The following is a 17,821-nucleotide window of genomic DNA, read 5'->3' on the forward strand; positions in this document are numbered from 1 at the left end:
GGAGCGATCTGACCTGAAACGACTACATAAAATTAATCGCGAGTAAGCCAGACTGACATCCGCAGGAACAGTATTCAGCAAAGGAAGTGGCTTACAAAACAAGCGTTCGTGCAATAATTGAATTTTGTTCGTCAGTATGGGATCCGTACCGAATAGGATTGATAGAGGAAACAGATACAAAGAAGAGCACCGTGTTTCGTTACAGATTCATTTAGTAAGCACAGAAGCGTCACGGAGATGCTTAGCCAATTCTAATGGCAGACGCTGCAAAAGAGGCATTCTGTATGACAGTATGGTCTACTGTTAAAATTCCGAGAATGTACGCGCCCGCAAGAGTCAGTCAATTTGTTGCTTGCTCCTACGTATATCTCGAGCGCCGCGCGGAGTTACCGCGCGGTTAGAGGCGCCGTGTCACGGATTCCGCGGCAACTCCCGCCGAAGGTTCAAGTCCTCCCTCGAGCATGGGTGTGCGCGTTGTTCTTCGCATAAGCTAGTTTAAGTAGTGTGTAAGTCTAGGGACCGATGACCTCCGCAGTTTGGTCCCTTAGGAATTCAGACTCATTTGAAAGTATATCCCGCAATCAACACCATGAACACAAAATTAGAGAGATTCCGGATTACAAGGAGGCTTAACATCAATCGTTCTTTCCGTGAACCATACGCTACTGGAACAGAAACGGGGGAAAGTGAACCTCGTACGCAAAGTACCTTCCGCCACACACTGCGAGGTTGCTTACGGAGTATAAATGTAGATGCAGATCATACCATTCGCGAACGAAACCCCAAACGCAGGAAATAATAATGCTCCACGAACTACCTACCGCAACTCAGCGTGTTTTTTTGCGTGGTATATATGCAGACGTAGATATACAGTAAGGTGTACACCCTATTCCACTGCTTTCATTTTCAATAGACTTCGAGGGTTACGCGATACAACTAATGTTTTAAACTTAAGCTGAAAATCTTTCCTATTTCTCACTTCTACTCACCCTAATTTATTGATTTTCACAGCCGCGCAGTACTCGAAAATATAAACAACAACGATTTTTCGTGGTGTTTTCTTCGTACTGACCTACTAGGAAACAACTTCAGCTCCTGTCCATCTTTTACTGTTGCTTATTTTTCCAGTACTCGTTCATCTTCTCCCTAAATTCTCTTTTCCAATCTGCTGTCCATGTTGTTTCCGATTTCTTATTTCTTCTGCCTCGACAGAATTTGAAATTAAGTATATAATTCTTCAAAATGTTTCTTTCCGTTATATCTGATTATTTTACATTGCTTCTTTCTATTTCTTTTCTTACTTCTGCAATCCACGCCACTGACGGTTAATTTTCCAGAAATACAAATAGAGGAGTATCTGTTTCGTTAAACTTCTCACATGTTCGGCAGAGATCTGCAAAGAAAAGTAATCTTTGCTTCACCATTACTTCAGATATTTTTTTTCTATATTTTTGTAGAGTTCGATACTTCTCGTTTTCAAACTATCTGTATTTCCTGTTGCACTCAATGTTTTTTCTAATAGTCCGTCTTTCGAATATCTCTATCCTGTCCACATTACACTCAAGCTTTTACATACGTTTAAACAGTCTGGCTCTATACCCAATTCATTTTATTATCTCTCGTATCTATTGCAAATTTTTGCAGATCAGGCTGCTCAGTAATTTCTCCAAGCTGTTTAAATTCACTGTCTTCCTCTATTTTACCTGTTTATCTTTCTGTTTTTTTAGTGATTCTGTTCTCTTCGTCATTAATTTTTCCAACCGAAATATTCAGACTCGGTCTATTCGCTGATATGTTTTGCAGAACATTTATTTGAGTGAATGATTCTGACCTATTTTCTGAAAGGATTCCAAAATCGTCAGCAAAAGCCAGGGAGTTTAATTCCACATTCACAGCATTACTGCTTCAGTACTGTGAATTTCTTGCTTTCAACCTCCAGATCCTTACACTCTTTCTAAAAAACAGTAAAATCGCCCACTTGTCTGATACCAATTTCTTTTTTTTAAATTTCAAATGGCTGAGGTACTCCTCCCATAAATTTAACTTTACATATCGTATTCGTTAGACTTTCACGAATTATGTTTGCTAATTTTGCTTTCAATATTTTGTCTGTTGTTCTTCTGCCTACCGAATCAAATGCTTTTTCTGGAATCAGTAAATCATACTATTTTACATTTACTGGCTAGCCTTAGCAAGTTTCTTGTGCTAGCCATTTTCGCAGGCATTGCATATAAAATATAGTAATTCAAAAGAAAAACGCTTTTGCATGCTGCACATTATGTTTTTTTTTTTTATTTGTCTTGTGCTCTCGGACGCGTTTCGCCTTAGTTACAAGGCATCGTCAATGGGTGTCCTGAAATATGACACGATTTTTTCGTTTGCACATGCAAGTTACCGTTTGCAATTACAGGTTATAGATTTGAAACGGTTCACTGAAGTTTCTATGATAAAATTTAGAGGTACTTACAGATCGGCGTCTAATTCATTATTTTTATGCCAAACGGATTTTCTCTCAGGCGCCAAACTGGTTGAAAGTTGACGGTTTTTCTGTTCGTCACTGTTTTCAACGTATGGCCATTTAACTGCCATTTTCTGTGTGCATAGTGTTGTTCGCCTCTGTAAGTGTTGACAACTTTATCAGGTTTTATTTCCAGTTGTTCTTCCTGTGACTATATGTGTGCTGATGTAAGTTCTGTGTGTGTGTGTGTGTGTGTGTGTGTGTGTGTGTGTGTGTGTGTGTGTGTACTTTTTTATTTTTATTTTATTTTTACAGAAATTTGTATTCTTGCGAGAGAAATGAGATTTGTGATCATCTAATGGGATTACTGTCTATTATATGGTCAGTGCAAACAATGAGTAATTAGTCCTATTCACTTGGCCATTTATTAGTATCTTCCTTTCAGCCTTTGTTTTCTTCATCTGGTAATTTTTTTGTGACGTCTAGAGGTGTCTTTCATTATTCATTTCAGCTTGTTTCATGCCATTCACTCTTGCAGTATGTTTGTGATTATTTTCTATTAACTTCTGCAAAGGTTGAATGGCTTGTTCCGTAATTCCATGGTCTGAATTGTTCTTTGTACTGCGTATCAAATGTTCTGCTGGTTTGTCGTACATATCTTAACTCCTATGTGTTGCTCTGTAGTTGATACCTATATTATTGATTTTGGTAAACGTCTGTGTTTTTCATTATTTTTGGAATCTACTGTTGGACTTAACTATCTGTTTTAAATGCCATGTTTATGCCTTGTCATTTGAAAATGTTTGGTACTTTATGTGTGAGTTCGTGCTTGTAAGTCATCTTGAATCTTCTTCCTCTTTGTCATGTATTCTTTGTGATATTGTTGTTTTGTTGCTGTGTGTGCTGGTCTGTGTGGTTTTATGCTGTGGTTTTGGGCTGGATATGGCAAGGAAATCGTTTCTGAAGAACAGAAATTTGTTAACATCGAGTATAGATTTAAGCGTCAGGAAGTCGTTTCTGAAGGTATTTGTATGGAGTGTAGCCATGTATGGAAGTGAAACATGGACGATAAATAGTTTGGACAAGAAGAGAATAGAAGCTTTCGAAATGTGGTGCTACAGAAGAATGCTGTAGATTAGATGGGTAGATCACATAACTAAAGAGGAATTATTGAATAGGATTGGGGAGAAGAGAAGTTTGTGGCACAACTTGACTAGAAGAAGGGATCGGTTGGTAGGACATGTTCTGAAGCATCAAGGGATCACCAGTTTAGCATTGGAAAGCAGCGTGGAGGGTAAAAATCGTAGAGGGAGACCAAGAGATGAATACACTAAGCAGATTCAGGAGGATGTAGGTTGCAGTAGGTACTGGGAGATGAAGAAGCTTGCACAGGATAGAGTAACATGGAGAGCTGCATCAAACCAGTCTCAGGACTGAAGACCACAACAACAACAACATGAGTAGTGGTTATTGACTGTATTTGTTGTTTAATTTTTTATTTAACTGTGTGACCGGATTACTATTGTGCCCATTGTTTGTTGCTACTTCTTTGATGATGTCTAGTTCTTTCTGGTAGTTTTCTGTGCTGAGTGATACTGGGTTGAGTCTACGAAGCATGTATCTGAGTGCTGATTGCTTCCGTGAGAGTGGTTGATTTGAAGTCTGATGCATGATAGTGTCCATTGTTGTAGGTTTATGTTAAATTTCAAAGCCATGCTCATTGTTGCCTTTTCTCATGATTACATCTAAGAAGTTTATTTGGTTGTCTTGTTGTTTTCCCACTGTGAACCTTTTTGTGTATCGTCATCCAGGTGTCTGATTAAACACTATCATGAAAGAAAGAAAAATATAACAAAAAGATAACACAGTTCATGAGACAACAAACGCAAGACATAAAGTGAACCATAAACAACCTAACCACCCAAAACAATTTTACCTGACTCTCATGAATCTCACTGCCACAAAACCAAACAATGAAGGAAAAGAATTCTTAGAAAAAAGTTGAAATGTAATGTGAACGCAGAGGTAGATGACACAGAAAACATAATACAGTCAGAAGCTATTCTAAAACGAGAAAAACGTGAAAATAGTAATCGTTGGACTGAATATGAGTCATGTTTATTGACTGTATCTGTTGTTTAATTTTCTTATTTATCTATGTGACTAGATTACTATTATAATCTTAGTTTGGTGCTATTTGTACCAATGACTACAGGCACGACCTCACACATAAAATACCAAACGTTTTCAAAAGACAAGACATAAACATAGCATTCAAAACAGACAGTTCATTCCAGTAGCACATTCCAAAAATAACAAAATCAGGAATATACGTACCAACTACAGTGCAACAAATATGATTGAAGATACGTAGGATGAACCAGTAGAACATTTGACATCCGCTACAAAGAACATATCAGACAACGGAAATATGGGACAAGCCACTCAGATTTTGCAGAACAAGTGAGAGAAAATAATCAGAAACCTACTGCAAGAGAGAAAGGAATGAAAATAGTCAGACTAAATATAGAAAGACACCCCCTGACCTCACAAGAAAATTACGAGATGTACAAAACAAAGGCTAAAATGCAGATACTACTAAACGACCAGGTGAGTATGACTGACAACTCATTGTTTGCACTTATTGATCATATAATAGATAATAATCACAATAGATGATCATAAATCTTATTTCTCTCGTAAGAAGGTAACTTTCTATGAAAAAAAAATAAAAATAATGGAAGTATACATACACAAACACACGCAGAACTTACATGAGAAAATATATAGTGACAGAAAAAAAAACAATTAAAAATAAAACCAGATAGAGTTGACGACATTTACAGAGGTGAACGACACTACACACACAGAAAATGGCCGTTAAATTGCTATATGTTGAAAACAGTGACCAAAAGAAAAACTGCAAACTTTCAACTAATTTGTCACCTGAGAGAAACACGTTCGGCTTAAAAATAGTAAATTAGACGTCGATCTGTAAATTTTATCATAAAAACCTCATTGAAGTGCTGTAAATCAATTGATTTTAGGATGAAAATTTGTTTTACGCGGGATCTCCTATTTCTAAAGCCGCTTTCACATTCTTCCAGTTCTTTGTCTATCAGTCTCCAACTCCGGTCAGGAGAATTTTTGATACTATTTTGTATGCTACTGGCAGAAGCGACACTCCTCTATAATTGTTGACACTTTGTTTTTCTCCCTTTTCACGTAACGGATGGATTGGAGCAAGTTTGCTCTCTTTCGGAATATTTTCTGTTTTACAAATGGTCTCCAAATGCAATGTAGGACTCTTACAATGCTTGCTGCTGACTATTCCAATAATTTTTCACAATAGATTCTGCATCACTTCCTTTGTTGTTTTAGAGTGTTTTGATTGTTTCATGAGTTTCTAAGTCTGTTGGTAAGAAATTTCTTGGTATTGTTAGAAACTGTAATTTAATTACTAGAACAGAACAATCTGATAGCCTTTCAAAATCTTTTGATAATACGAATGGCGTTCAGTAAGTAATGCAACACTTTTTTTCTCGGCCAATTTCGGTCGAAAAAATGCGGAATTTTTTGCGGGACGTCGTGGAATATTTCTGTAGTTTCAAGAAGTTCCGATAAGTGAAGGCGCTGTACAAAGGCTTCAAAATGGCATCTGTAATGGAGGTGTGTTCCAAACAGAGAGCTGTCATAGAGTTTCTTTTAGCGGAAAACCAGAGTTCGTAGGTATTCATAGGCGCTTGCTGAATGTCTACGGATCCCTGGCACTGAACAAAAGCACGGTGAGTCGTTGGGCGAGGCGTCTGTCACCATGGCAACAAATTCGCGCAAACCTCTCAGATCTCCCGCGTGTCAGCCGGCCGCTGACAGCTGTGACTCTTGCAATGCGTTCGTTGCCACAAAAAAGTAAACAAATCTGTCCTTCTCCATGACAACGCAAGGCCTCATGCGAATGCGCATCCGACGTGACCTAATAAAACTTCATTGGACTGTTCTTCCTCACCTCCTCTCTCACCTTCAGAATTCCATTAGTTTGGTCCAATGAAGGATGCAGTATGTGGCTGATGGGAAGGTTATTGATGCAGCAAGACAATGGCTCCGGCGGCGACCAATAGAGTGGTAGCCACGCGGGTATACAGTGCCCCCAGCAAAGTGGCGTGAGGCTGCCGCGCTGAACAGAGATTGTGTTGAAAAATAGGGTTTTGTAGCCAAAAGAATGGGGAATAAGATGGTGCATTGGAAATTTGAACAAAAACATGGTTTCAGAAAAAAAAATGTGATGCATTATTTATTGAACAGCCCTCGTATTTCACTATTTTCCTTGTTATTTAATCCTACTTTATTGTATTTTTTATTCTTTCTCTAATTATATGCACAATGCATAGACCAAAATTGAGTAGCTATGACTCAGAACTTTCACGGGGAAGTGTAATGCAAAATATGGAAATTAAAAACTTCACTGCAGTTTCTTGTTTATCCTCACGGAATCGGTCCAACAGCTTCGAACTTCATTGCGACGTTGAAACTGCCAGAGATTGCGTTATGGTGGTCTTTTTTAGATCGATTTGTTCCGAAGTTTAATTGTTGACCGGTGTACCGGACCTATGGTAGATGATGTTTTTGTAGGCTATGTAGTGTCTATTTTATGTATGTGCTGTCCTTTGTGTATTGTTTTATGTGTTGCGTCAAGATTTGATTTGACAGCTTTCTAGGTCCGTATTGAACTGAAATTTATTCTTCAGAACTCCACTGGCTTTCAACTACGATAATTCTTGAAGTTCTTGCGTCGTGACCCAGGGAAGTGATGCTGTTTTACCTTGATACAGTCACCATCCTCTTTTTTAAAAAAAATGGTTCAAATGGCTCCGAGCACTATGGGTTAACATCTGAGGTCATCAGTCCCCTAGAACTTAGAACTACTTAAACCCAACTAACCTAAGGACATCACACACATCCATGCTCGAGGCAGGATTCGAACCTGCGACCTTAGCGGTCGCGCGGTTCCACACCATCCTCTTTAGGTTGTAGATATTTTTTTTAAATTTAATCGTCGCAATACAGCTTAATTTTTTGTGTGCTGTAAAAGGTAATAGCAATTGCTTTCTTAAATGAGTGCTTCACAGAGGTGTGAGTGAAGCAGACGCCGTCAACACTACCGAAATATGTGGCACAGTGGTAGATACTGGATTCCGGTCCACGAGTACGACTGTTCGAATCCCTATCCAATCACCCACATTGTAGTTTTCCGTGGTTTCCCTAAATCGCTTGCAGCCAATCACGGTAGCTTATTAGAACTCAGGTTATCTTTGTACCACTTACAACTTATTTTTTCAAATGGCTGCTGCTTCACCTAACTGGATTGATTTGTACTAAATCTGACAGTTTTATCACCTCTGTGGTTTCTAGTTAGTATTTCATTTGTCATTCCATCTTCTTACAAGCTTTCAGCCCTCTGATTGTACTGGCTGGGACGAGAGCATCTGGCGGCAGTGATTTAAGTTGAATAATGCCACGTCTGTAGAAAAATCTTGATATTCCAAAGTAACAAAACCTGCGATACTGAATTAAAGCAGTTTGTTTTTACTTGTTGTAAATATCTGATTTTCTTCTGGCATGATCTAAATCTACCCAGAACATTAGGTATAGGAAAGGTGCTATATTTTTTAAGACTGATCTAATGTCATCCTAGCTTTGTACCAGTACTGAAACAGAAATTTTACTCTACTACTTCATAGTTAGTGTACATTTTCACTTTTCCTGGCACTCTGTAACTATGGATGTAAAATGTTTGTGTCTGTTGTGATGTGTAATATATTTTGGCTCCAGTATTTACAAAAGAAGGAAAAAATGTTACCCGATGGATTGTAGAGTGAATGCTGGGATGGTTCCTTTGACATAGCGACGGCCGATTTCTTTCCACAGTCTTCCCCAATCCGAGCTTCTACTCTTGTCTTTACTGACGCACCCGTCAACGGGGTGTGAAACCCTAAGCTTCCGTCTACAATTTTTTTTGCCGTATCAAAGGTAGGTGCAACTAGCAACACGCCTACGCAATTAACTTTACATTTGCTGCTCTTGACTATGAAATCAATTCACACGTTTTATTTGACTATGAAATCAATTCACACATTTTATTGACAACTATCATTTCGCACGCATTCATTTCACACAGATATATGCCTCAAATACATTTAACATGCTTCACACACATTTGTACATATCGTATATTCGTAGAGTAATCATTTAAAGCCGATTCTTGAAACTTTGTTAGTATACTCTTCCGGGATAGTTTACTTCTGTCTTCAAGTTGTTAAAGTTCCGTTCCTTCAGTCTTTCTGTGACACTCTGCCACAGATCAAACAAACCTGTGAGCATTCGTGCTGCCCTTCTCTCTATACATTTCGTATCCCCTGATAGTTCTGTTTGGTATGCGTCCCACACACTTGAGCAATATTGTAGAATCGGTCGCACAAGTGATTCATAAGCAATCCCCTTTGTAGACTGATTGCACTTCCCCATTATTTCACCAATAAACCGAAGTCTCACATTTGCTTTACCCACGACTGAGTCTATGAGATCATTCCATTTCATATCCCTACATAGTAATACAAACCAGGTATTTGTATGTGGTCGATTCCAATAGCGACTCGTTGATATTATAGTCGTAGGATACTAAGTTTTTCGTTTAGTGAAGCGCACAGCCGGCCGCTGTGGACGAGCAGTTCTAGGCGCTTCAGTGCGGAACCGCGCTGCTGCTGCGGTCGCAGGTTTGAATCCTGCCTCGGGCACGGATGTGTGTGATGTCCTTAGGTTAGTTAGGTTTAAGTAGTTCTAAGTTCTAAGGGACTGATGACCTCCGATGTTAAGTCCCATAGTGCTCAGACCCATTTTGCCTGCAGACGTAGAAGTAACTTGTTGAGAAGGTGAAGTAGATGTAGCAGTGTGGGAACAGGCAGCTATAGGATGACATGTCTTGCACTTACAACAAGAGACTTTGCCCTCCTTATTTCGGTCCTTAACACTTGACCTCGGTTGAGACATACAAAACAACGATTATCTTGCATTAACTTATCAATGCATTGTCCGTCACTGTGTTCCAGTCTTGGGTCCAATGAGTGCAAGCTACGCAAAGTACACAGTATGGCAGCACTTCTCGTTTGGGATTTTCGCAAATTTTTAGGTTGTACTGAATTACATGAAGTGTCGATGCAGTGGGTGTGAAGTTAGAGGATGGTAGATGTACTCTCCGAATCTCTTGTGCAGTAGCAGCAACTTAAATTTCTTATTTCAAAAGGTTACGTAATTTAAATACATTGTTGTTGTTGTGGTCTTCAGTCCTGAGACTGGTTTGATGCAGCTCCCCATGCTACTCTATCCTGTGCAAGCTTTTTCATCTCCCAGTACCTACTGCAACCTACATCCTTCTGAATCTGCTTAGTGTATTCATCTCTTGGTCTCCCTCTACGATTTTTACCCTCCACGCTGCCCTCCAGTGCTAAATTTGTGATCCCTTGATGCCTCAAAACATGTCCTACCAGCCGATCCCTTCTTCTAGTCAAGTTGTGCCACGAACTTCTCTTCTCCCCAATCCTATTCAATACCTCCTCATCAGTTACGTGATCCACCCACCTTATCTTCAGCATTCTTCTGTAGCACCACATTTCGAAAGCTTCTATTCTCTTCTTGTCCAAACTGGTTATCGTCCATGTTTCACTTCCATACATGGCTACACTCCATACAAATACTTTCAGAAACGAACTTCCTGACACTTAAATCTATACTCGATGTTAACAAATTTCTCTTCTTCAGAAACGATTTCCTTGCCATTGCCAGTCTACATTTTATATCCTCTCTACTTCGACCATCATCAGTTATTTTACTCCCTAAATAGCAAAACTCCTTTACTACTTTATGTGCCTCATTTCCTAATCTAATCCCCTCAGCATCACCCGATTTAATTTGACTACATTCCATTATCCTCGTTTTGCTTTTGTTGATGTTCATCTTATATCCTCCTTTCAAGACACTGTCCATTCCGTTCAACTGCTCTTCCAAGTCCTTTGCTGTCTCCGACAGAATTACAATGTCATCGGCGAACCTCAAAGTTTTTATTTCTTCTCCATGAATTTTAATACCTACTCCGAATTTTTCTTTTGTTTCCTTTACTGCTTGATCAATATACAGATTGAATAACATCGGGGAGAGGCTACAACCCTGTCTCACTCCTTTCCCAACCACTGCTTCCCTTTCATACCCCTCGACTCTTATAACTGCCATCTGGTTTCTGTACAAATTGTAAATAGCCTTTCGCTCCCTATATTTTACCTCTGCCACCTTCAGAATTTGAAAGAGAGTATTCCAGTTAACGTTGTCAAAAGCTTTCTCTAAGTCTACAAATGCTAGGAACGTAGGTTTGCCTTTTCTTAATCTTTCTTCTAAGATACGTCGTAAGGTTAGTTTTGCCTCACGTGTTCCAACATTTCTACGGAATCCAAACTGATCTTCCCCGAGGTTCGCTTCTACCAGTTTTTCCATTCGTCTGTAAAGAATTCGCGTTAGTATTTTGCAGCTGTGACTTATTAAACTGATAGTTCGGTAATTTTCACATCTGTCAACACCTGCTTTCTTTGGGATTGGAATTATTATATTCTTCTTGAAGTCTGTGGGTATTTCGCCTGTCTCATACATCTTGCTCACCAGATGGTAGAGTTTTGTCATGACTGACTCTCCCAAGGCCATCAGTAGTTCTAATGGAATGTTGTCTACTCCCGGGGCCTTGTTTCGACTCAGGTCTTTCAGTGCTCTGTCGAACTCTTCACGCAGTATCTTATCTCCCGTTTCATCTTCATCTACATCCTCTTCCATTTCCATAATATTGTCCTCAAGTACATCGCTCTTGTATAAACCCTCTATATACTCCTTCCAACTTTCTGCCTTCCCTTCTTTGCTTAGAACTAGGTTGCCATCTGACCTCTTGATATTCATACAAGTGGTTCTCTTCTCTCCAAAGGTCTCTTTAATTTTCCTGTAGGCAGTATCTATCTTACCCCTAGTGAGACAAGCCTCTACATCCTTACATTTGTCCTCTAGCCACCCCTGCTTAGCCATTTTGCACTTCCTGTCGATCTCATTTTTGAGACGTTTGTATTCCTTTTTGCCTGCTTCATTTACTGCATTTTTATATTTTCTCCTTTCATCAATTAAATTCAATATTTCTTCTGTTACCCAAGGATTTCTATTAGCCCTCGTCTTTTTACCTACTTGATCCTCTGCTGCCTTCACTACTTCATCCCTCAGAGCTACCCATTCTTCTACTACTGTATTTCTTTCCCCCATTCCTGTCAATTGTTCCCTTATGCTCTCCCTAAATGTACAACCTCTGGTTCTCTCAGTTTATCCAGGTCCCATCTCCTTAAATTGCCACCTTTTTGCAGTTTCTTCAGTTTCAATCTGCAGTTCATAACCAATAGATTGTGGTCAGAATCCACATCTACCCCTGGAAATGTCTTACAATTTAAAACCTGGTTCCTAAATCTCTGTCTTACCATTATGTAATCTATCTGATACCTTTTAGTATCTCCAGGATTCTTCCAGGTATACAACCTTCTTTTATGATTCTTGAACCAAGTGTTAGCTATGATTAAGTTATGCTCTGTGGAAAATTCTACAAGGCGGCTTCCTCTTTCATTTCTTCCCCCCAATCCATATTCACCTACTATGTTTCCTTCTCTCCTTTTTCCTACTGACGAATTCCAGTCACCCATGACTATTAAATTTTCGTCTCCCTTGACTACCTGAATAATTTCTTTTATCTCGTCATACATTTCATCAATTTCTTCATCATCTGCAGAGCTAGTTGGCATATAAACTTGTACTACTGTAGTAGGCATGGGCTTTGTGTCTATCGTGGCCACAATAATGCGTTCACTATGCTGATTGTAGTAGCTAACCCGCACTCCTATTTTTTTATTCATTATTAAACCTACTCCTGCATTACCCCTATTTGATTTTGTATTTATAACCCTGTATTCACCTGACCAAAAGTCTTGTTCCTCCTGCCACCGAACTTTACTAATTCCCACTATATCTAACTTTAACCTATCCATTTCCCTTTTTAAATTTTCTAACCTACCTGCCCGATTAAGGGATCTGACATTTACCTCCGGAATATTTTACCCAAGAGGACGCCATCATCATTTAATCATACAGTAAAGCTGCATGTCCTCGGGAAAATTTATGGCTGTAGTTTCCCCTTGCTTTCAGCTGTTCACAGTACCAGCACAGCAAGGCCGATTTGGTTAATGTTACAAGGCCAGATCAGTCAATCATCCAGACTGTTGCCCCTGCAACTACTGAAAAGGCTGCTGCCCCTCTTCAGGAACCACACGTTTGTCTGGCCTCTCAACAGATACCCCTCCGTTGTGGTTGCACCTAAGATACGGCCATCTGTATCGCTGAGGCACGCAAGCCTCCCCACCAACGGCAAGGTCAATGGTTCATGGGGGAGGAATTTAAATACATCTCCTTCTGATATTTCGGTTCTTCAAGCATGTACAGCTCATGCCTGAGAAATTTCGGCAGGAAATAGTCGCAGAATTTTCAGAATGAGAACTTTACCGTATGCTTGGACTTATTCTCCCAGGGCACGCTGTGCTTGAATACTAGGTTACATTTCAGGAATATACGGTTCAGTGTATCAGAAATCGCTGGCTGTACAGGCGGTTTAACGAGAAAGATCGGTTTGCGTCCCAGCCGGGATGCGATTTGTTGGCGGATTCCTATCTCCCAGTAGATGAATAACGGGCTGGTATCCAAGTTAAGCTTCAGTTACATGCGTTGCAAAAATTTTGCAAACTTTCTCTCACTTTCACGTGAATAACACCGTACACAGCTGGAGTACACACATTCCCGCCCGGTGGTAATGGAGTGGCGACATCAAGAGAACCCAGCCACCCCTTAAATTTAACGTGCAAAATCTGTTCATAATCATGCCAACTCTTGATCCGTTGCCGAACAAGGGCGCAAAAAAAAAGAAGGTGAGGATTCAAATGTTTCCAAAACCACGGCCATTTTTCGACATCTCTGCAGAATGGCTAACGCTTCATGGCTGGCAGCAGGAGAGAGTGGAAAAACAGTGAGGTGTGTAGACAGTGGAGGTGACGAGTACGAGGGCCATTCAGAAAGTGAGGAATGATCGGTCGCGAAATGGAAACCACTGTGAAAATCTGATGAGGATTTTCACAGATGTGTTGGGCAGTGTCTCTAGTATCGATCGAATCAGGACGCTCTTTTCATTTGTGAGCGCATTGTGAGCGCGTAAAAGTGCCTAGGACAACAATGTCTCCTGCCAAGTAGGAGGGCCTGCTGAGAGGCTTCGCCTTAATGGATGCAGCCCATGTAACACAAGTGCCACGCACTTCCTTCTTCATGGCAATTCTCAGCCGCACTCTGCAGGGGCAATGAAGACGCTCCTGCCACCTTTTCGATTGGAAGTGTTCAATCACCCACAAGACAGCCCTACTTGGCTCGTCCTGAGTATCATCTCTGTTCACACGAAACGCTGCATACGAAGACAACGCTTTGGCGCAGGCAACACACTATTGACCATCGTAGAGAATTATCAGAAAACGTACAGGTGGCTGCCTTCTATGACGATGGTGTTGGAAATTTGGTATAACGCTCCGACAAATGTCTAAGTCGGAGCTGCGACTATGTAGAGAAGTACCTGGAAAGTGTAGCTAAATGTGCAAAGAAAACAGTTTTGGTTTTCGCTGTGGTTTCCATTTCGCGACCGATCGTTCCATACTTTCCGAACAACCCTCGCATTTCTTTTCCACATTGAGGCAGTTTTGTAGTCTTCTGTATAGCGTATTTAATTTTATCTACACTGATGGAAAAAAATCGCAACATCAAAAAATAATTTATGTAGAGTAACTAAATGTTGGGAGTACATTTGTGTAGGCAACATATTTAAGCGAGTACAAGGTTAATGTAAGTGCGATACAAGTCATTGCAAAACTGAATGCAGGTACATTAACAGCTGGTGTAACCAACTGAATGCTGAATTCAATCATGCAAACGTGCATCTGTTGTGTTGTACAGGTGCTCGATGTCAGTTTGTGAGATGGAGTTCCATGCTTGTTGCATTTCGTCAGTCAATACAGGGACGATAATGCTCTTTGTGGATGACAAGCGAGTTGCCGTCCGGTGATGCATATGAGCTTCATTGGAAACAGATCTGGCGATCGAGCAGGCCAAAGCAACATGTCAACGCTCCGTAGAATGTGATGGGTTACAACAGCGGTAGGTGCGCGAGCGATATCCTGTTGGAAAACACCCCCTGGAATGCTGTTCATGAATGGCAGCACAACAGGTCGTATCAGTATACTGACGTACAAATTTGCAGTCAGTGTGCGTGGCAGCCGGCAGGAGTGGCTGAGCGGTTCTAGCCGCTTCAGTCTGGAACCGCGCGACCGCAACGGTCGCAGGTTCGAATCCTGCCTCGGGTATGGGTGTTGTGTGATGTCCTTAGGTTAGTTAGGTTTCAGTAGTTCTAAGTTCTAGGGGACTGATGACCTCAGAAGTTAAGTCCCATAGTGCTCAGAGCCATTTGAACCTTTTTTTTTTTGTGCGTGGAATAACAACGAGATCGCTCCTGCTATCATACGAAATCGCACTCCAGGCCAGTGTGTCTAACACGCAGATAGGTTGGTTGCTGGCCCTAGACTGGCGTTCTCCTATCCAACACACGGCCATCACTGGCAGTGAAACAGAATTCATGAGAAAACAAAACGAACCTCCACCCTGCCCTCCAATCACCGCTCGCTTGATACCACTGAAGTCACAAATGGCGGCGGCGTGGGGTCTGTGTAGTGCACGCTACAGGGCGTCTAGCTCGGATCTGGCTTTGAAGTAACAGTTATTATGTGTCACGGTGGTGCCAATTGCTGCTCAAATTGCCGCTGCAGACGCAGTACGATGCACCAGAGCCATACGCCGAACACGATGGTCGTCCCTCTCGGTAGTGTCACGTGACCGTCCGTCTTCTTGCGACCGCACATTCTGCCAGCAAGCATCTAAAGTGGCTGTATCCCTTCCGAGTCTTTCTGCAGTATCGCAGAAGGAGCACCTAGTTCCTCGTAGCCCTATTACACGACCTCGTTCAAACTCAATGAAGAGTCGATAAGGACGTCGTTGTCGCCTTTAAGGCATTCTTGATTAACATCAACTCACCACGTTTAGTCTCAAAGGTAAACGCTCACGACCGTTACATTGTGCATTCTCATAGTGGCGCTATCATCTCCACTATTATGCAACCTGCACAAAATTTGAATAGACGCCATATTTCAGATGTAAAAACATTCCTACCAATATTCGTTTATGACGCACAACTCCTTCCTGGTGTTGCGATTGCCGCGCGGGATTAGCCGAGCGGTCTCAGGCGCTGCAGTCACGGACTGTGCGGCTGTTCCCGGCGGAGGTTCGAGTCCTCCCTCGGGCATGGGTGTGTGTGTTTGTCCTTAGGATAATTTAGGTTAAGTAGTGTGTAAGCTTAGGGACTGATAACCTTAGCAGTTAAGTCCCATAAGATTTCACACACATTTGAACATTTTCATTTGTTGCAATTTTTTTCCGTCAGTGTATTCGAGGATCGTCCAAAAAGGAAGTTCATTTTGGTTATATAAAACAAACGTGTACAGATACAGAAAAAAATATTTATTGCACAAAAATCTACAACGGTTAAACTATTTTTCTACATAGCTCCAGAAATTATCTAGGCACTTGTCACAGCGTGGCACAACTTTTTTATGTCTTCTTCATAGAAGGTTGCCGCCTGTGTATTCAACCACGTGGTAACATGTTCTTTCAGCTCCTCATCATCGTTGAAGTGTTGACCACGAAGGACAGATTTTAGGTGTAAGAAGAGATGAAAGTAGCTACGAGCGAGGTCCAGGCTGTACGGAGGATAGTCAAACGCGTCCCAGTGAACTTCCCGTAAGAGCTGTTTGGTCTCATTCGCCGTGTGAGGTCGGGAATTATCGTGGAAAAAAAACAACACCTTTTGACAGTAATCCTCGGCGCTTGTTCTGTATTGCGCGGCGCAATTTCTTAATGGTCTCGCAGTAACCATGTGCATTAATTGATTGGTATAGTGGTAAGAAATCAATCATTAAAATTCCTTTTCTGTCCCAAAGAACGGTGCATATGACTTTTCGAGGTGTCAAGATTTGCTTAGGCTTAACCTTCGTTGGGGATGAAGTGTGCCTCCGTTCCACTGATTGCTGCTTTGTTTCAGTAGTGTCGTACAATACCCAAGTTTGATCCTCCGTGACTATCCGAGAGAGATAACCATCGCCTTCTTCATCGTACCGTGCCAAAAAATGAAGTGCACTGCCCATCCGTTGTTTTTTGTGTTGTTCAGTAAGAATTTTGGGTACCCAACGTAAGCAGAGTTTTGGATATTTCAGTTTCTCAGTAACAATTTCATGAATCAGTGATCGTGAGGTTTGCGGAAGTTCCATAGCAAGGGCACTAAGTGTAAATTTACAGTTGTGCGTGATCTTCTCTACAATTGTGTGAACCAGTTCATCAGTAAAGACAGACGGGCGTAAACTTCGTTCTTCATCGTGCACTTGATCACGTCCTCAATTGAACAGTCTGACCCATCTTCTAACCATTGAATCACTCATAGCATTTTGTCCGTAAACCTCGCAGATTTGCCGATGAATTTCCTTTCGTTCAATTTTCTTTGCATTTAGAAAACGAATCACATATCTAATTTCACACACGGTGGCATTTTCAATTACGACTGACATTATAAAGAAGCATTACAAAACACACGTCGGCAGCTGCCATCAGAAAATGGCGTACATGTCTTCTCCTTGAGTCAGAGTAACCGCCGCGCATGCTCGGAACTGCGGTCGTAGCGCTGCCGCGGATAGAAATACACTACTGGCCATTAAAATTGGTACACCAAGAAGAAATGCTGATGATAAACAGGTTTTCATTGGACATATATATTATACTAGAACTGACATGTGATTACATTTTCACGCAATTTGGGTGCATAGATCCTGAGAAATCAGACCCAGAACAACCACCTCTGGCCGTAATAACGGCCTTGATACGCCTGGGCATTGAGTCACACAGAGCTAAGATGTCATGTACAGGTACAGCTGCCCATGCAGCTTCAACACGATACCACAGTTCATCAAGAGTAGTGACTGGCGTATTGTGGCGAGCCAGTTGCTCGGCCACCATTGACCAGACGTTTTCAGTTGGTGAGAGATCTGGAGAATGTGCTGGCCAGAGCAGCAGCCGAACATTTTCTGTATCCAGAAAGGCCCGTACAGGACCTTC

The sequence above is a fragment of the Schistocerca americana genome, chromosome 9 (genome assembly GCF_021461395.2).
Source record: "Schistocerca americana isolate TAMUIC-IGC-003095 chromosome 9, iqSchAmer2.1, whole genome shotgun sequence".
Lineage (NCBI taxonomy): Eukaryota > Metazoa > Arthropoda > Insecta > Orthoptera > Acrididae > Schistocerca > Schistocerca americana.